A 4855-nucleotide genomic window follows, 5' to 3' on the forward strand; every position below is an offset into this window, starting at 1 on the left:
TATCTGCCTGTTTTTATTAAAAATGAACGATTAAAAGCAAATCATTAATAAAAATTATTTAAAAACAAATGTAAATATGTTGTGCTTTTAAAAAATAACCTCTTGTTATAAAATACGAGTTTTCATTTCTAATCTCTCAGTCTTAATGAATCTCCTTTGGGAAGCAAGGATCTGGATGGTAAAAGCTAGAACTTGCAGATATTAAGGGGTCCCAGGTTTCTCTCAGCTTTGGCTTCTTTGACAGCAGGAGTGTTGGTTCATCAAATGACTTACTAAATCCTTTCTGTGTGTGGCACTGAGCAGAGTATTATTGTTTCGCGATGTTTTTTCCTAGCTACTTTGGCAATAATTTTTATTCATGATAACATTTTATTTTATTTATTTGTTTTTTATTTTTTTAAAGATTTTATTTATTTGTCAGAGAGAGCACAAGCAGGGGGAGAGGAAGGCAGAGGGAGAAGCAGTCTTCTTGCCTAGCAAGGAACCCAATGCGGGACTCCATCCCAGGACTGTGGGATCATGACCTGAGCCAAAGGCAGATGCTTAACCAACAGAGCCACCCAGGCATCCCCATGATGACATTTTAATTCCTTGCTTTAATACTAAGAACTGTAGGGACACCTGGGTGGCTCTGTCAGTTGAGTGTCTGCCTTCAGCTCAGGTCATGATCCCAGGGTCCTGGGATCCAGCCCCACTTTGGGCTCCCTGCTCAGTAGGGAGTCTGCTTCTCCCTCTGCCTGCCACTCCCCCTGCTTGTGCTCTCTCTCTCTCTCACTCTCTTTCTGACAAATGAATAAATAAAATCTTTAAAAAAATAAATAAAACTAAGAACTGTATAAGTGAAGCTTAAAATGTGTTATTTTAAAAGTGTGATTACAAAACTTCAAAAGGGAAGTATGTAAAGTAGAAAATATAAGCCTACCCCCCACAATCCCAATCCCCAGAGGTAGGCTATTAATGTACAACCTTCTGGTCATTTTCTATTGCGTATACAAGCGTATATATGATAAATACATTACATTCTTTTTTTTTTTTAAAAGATTTTATTTATTTATTTGACAGAGACAGACAGCGAGAGAGGGAACACAAGCAGGGGGAGTGGGAGAGGAAGAAGCAGCCTCCTAGCAGAGGAGCCTGATGTGGGGCTTGATCCCAGAATGCTGGGATCACGCCCTGAGCTGAAGGCAGATGCTTAACGACTGAGCCACCCAGGCACCCCTATACATTACATTCTTTTATTGTATGTGTTATTGTATGTGTTACATAATAGGTTGATAACATGCATTCTATTCTGTAACTTGTTCTTAACTTACCAATGTATCATAAACAGACTTTTCCTCTAGTAGAGTTTAACCTCATCCTTTTTTTGGGGCTCACAGTACTAAATGATATTATAATTAACAATTCCTTTGTAATAGACACTTTGGATGTTTCCAATTTCTTATGGCTCAACAAATCCAAAAAGATTGAAATCATATCATGCATATTTTCCAACCACAACAGTATGAAACTAGAAATCAATCATAGGAAAACATCTGGAAAGAATACATATACATGGAGCCTAAGTAACATGGTACCAAATAATGAATGGGCCAACAAAGAAATCAAAGGGGAAATCAAAAAATACTTGGAGACAGGGGCACATGGGTGACTCACCCAGTTGAGCATCTGGCTCCTGATTTTGGCTCAGGTCATGATCTTGGGGTCATGAGATTGAGCCCCGTGTTAGGCTCTGGCCTCAGTGTGGCGTCTACTTGAGATTCTCACTCCCTCTGCCTTTGCCCCTCCCCCCCCACTCTCACATATTCTCTCTCTCTCTCTCAAATAAGCAAATAAAATCTTAAAAAAAAATACGTGGAGACAAATGAAAAGGAAAATGCAATGGCCCAAAATCTTTGGATGCAACAAAAGGTGTTTGAAGAGGGAAAATTACAGTGGTACAGGCCTACCTCAAGAAGCAAGAAAAATCTCAAACAACCTAACTTTACATGCAGAGGAACTAAAAAAAGAAGAAAAAACAAAGCCAAAAGCTGGTAGAAGAAAGGAAATAATAAAGATTAGAGCAGAAATAAATGAAATAGAAACTTTTAAAAAAAATCGAATAGGTCAAGGAAACCAAGAGCTAGTTCTTTGAAAAGATCAAGAAAACTAATAAATGTTTAGCCAGACCCATTAAGTGTGTGTGGGGTGGGAAACAAATAAAATCAGAAATGAAAGAGGAGAAATAGCAACCAACACCATGGAAACACACAGGATTATAAGAGAATATTATGAAAAAGTACATGCCAACAAATTGGACAACCTAAAAGTAATGGATAAATTCCTAGAAATATATGACCTTCCAAAACTGAATCAGGAAGAAATAGAAAATTTGAACAAACTGTAATCAGTTTAAATCCGTAATCAAAAACTTGCAACAACAACAACAATAACAAAAACTCCCAACAATTAGAAGTCCAAGACCAGATGGACTCACAGGTGAAACTACCAAATACTTAAAAAAGAGTTAATATCTATTCTTCTCAAGTTATTCCGAAAAAACAGAAGAGGAATAAAAGCTTCCAAATTTATTCTACAAAGCCAAGATTGCCCTGCTACAAAACCAGATAAAGACACTACAAAAAAAAAAAAAAAAGAAAAGAAAAAGAAAGAAAGCTACAGCCCAGTATCTCTGATGAACATAGATGCAAAAATCCTCAACAAAATATTAGCAAACTAAAAACAACAATACATTTTCTAAAAAGTCATTCAGCATGATCAAGTAGGGTATATTCTCAGGATGCAAGGGTGGTTCAATATTCACCAATCAATCAACGTGGTGCATCACGTCAACAGGAGAAAGGATAACAACCCTACAACCATTTCAATAGATGCAGAAAAAGCATTTGACAAGATTTAACATCCATTCAAGATAAAAACTCTCAATAAAATGAGGTTAGAGGGAACATACCTCAACATAATAAAGGTCATATATTTTTTAAAAAACCCATAGCTAACATTATAATCAATGGTGAAAAACTTTCTTCTAAGAGCAGGAACAAGACAAGGATGTCCGCTTTCACTACTTTTATTCAGAATAGTACTGGAAGTCCTAGCTGCAGCAGTCAGGCAAAAAAAAAAAAAAAAAAAAAAAAAAAAAAAAAAAAAAAAAAAAAAAAAAAAAAAAAAGAAAGAAAGAAAAGAAAAAGAAAGAAATAAAGGTATCCAAATTAGTAAGAAGAAGTTAACTGTCACTATTTGCAGAAGTTAAACTGTCACTATTTGCAGATGACATGGTACTATTTATAGAAAAGTTAAAAGACCCTACCAAAAAACTAGAACTGAAAAAAAATTCAGTAAAGTCACAGGATATAAAATTAATATACAGAAATCTATTGCACTTCTATACACTAAAAATGAAGTAGCAGAAAAAGAAATTAAGAAAGCAATCTCATTTACAACTGTAACAAAAAGAATAAAACACCTGGAAAGAAACTTAACCATGAGATGAAAGACCTACACTTTGAAAACTATAAAGCTTTGATGAAAGAAATTGAAGATGACCCAAACAAATGGAAGGATATTCCATGTTCATGGATTGGAAGAACCAATATTGTTAAAATATCCATACTACCCAAAGCAATCTTCAGATTTAATGCAATCCCTATCAAAATCCCAACAGCATCTTTCATAGAACTAGAACAAATAATCCTGAAATGTGTATGGAACCACAAAAGACAAAAATAGACAAATCAATCTTGAAAAAGAAGAACAAAGCTGGAGGCATCACAATCCCAGGTTTCAAGATATGTTTCAAGATATTCAAGATATGTTCAAGATACAAAGCTGTAGTAATCAAAACAGTGTGGTATTAGCACAAAAATAGACATGTAAGTCAGTAGAACACAACAAAGAGTTCAGAAGCAAACCCACACTTATATGGTCAATTAATCTAAAACAAAGGCAGCAAGAATATGCAATGGGAAAAGACAGTCTCTTCAACAAAAGGTGTTGAGAAAACTGGACAGATACATGCAAAAGAATGAAATCAGACCATTTTCTTAGACCATACACAAAAACAAACTCAAAATGGATTAAAGACCTGAAACCATAAAACTCCTAGGAAACATAAGCAGCAATTTCTTTCTTTCTTTTTTTTTTTTTTTGCTGGTTTGCAAACAGCTTTATTACATCACATCCCCAAAAGGAGGGAGTTTAATTTTTTTTTAATTTTATTATATTATGTTAATCACCATACAGTACATCCCCAGATTCCGATGTAAAGTTTGATGCTTCATTAGGTTGCGTATAACACCCAGTGCACCATGCAATACGTGCCCTCCTTACTACCCATCACCAGTCTATCCCATTCCCCCACCCCCTCCCCTCTGAAGTCTTCAGTTTGCTTCTCATAGTCCATAGTCTCTCATGTTTCATTCCCCCTTCTGATTACCCCCCTTTTCTTTATCCCTTTCTTCCCCTACCGATCATCCTAGTTCTTATGTTCCATAGATGAGAGAAATCATATGATAATTGTCTTTCTCTGCTTGACTTATTTCACTTAGCATTATCTCCTCCAGTGCCGTCCATGTTGCAGCAAATGTTGAGAATTCGTTCTTTCTGATAGCTGAGTAATATTCCATTGTATATATGGACCACAGCTTCTTAATCCAGTCATCTGTTGAAGGGCATCTCGGCTCCTTCCATGATTTGGCTATTGTGGACAATGCAGCTATGAACATTGGGGTGCATATGGCCCTTCTCTTTACTACGTCTGTATCTTTGGGGTAAACACCCAGTAGTGCAATGGCTGGGTCATAGGGTAGTTCAATTTTTAACTTTTTAAGGGACCTCCACACTGTTTTCCAGAGTGGCT

This window comes from Ailuropoda melanoleuca, chromosome 11, assembly GCF_002007445.2.
Source record: "Ailuropoda melanoleuca isolate Jingjing chromosome 11, ASM200744v2, whole genome shotgun sequence".
NCBI classification, from domain to species: domain Eukaryota; kingdom Metazoa; phylum Chordata; class Mammalia; order Carnivora; family Ursidae; genus Ailuropoda; species Ailuropoda melanoleuca.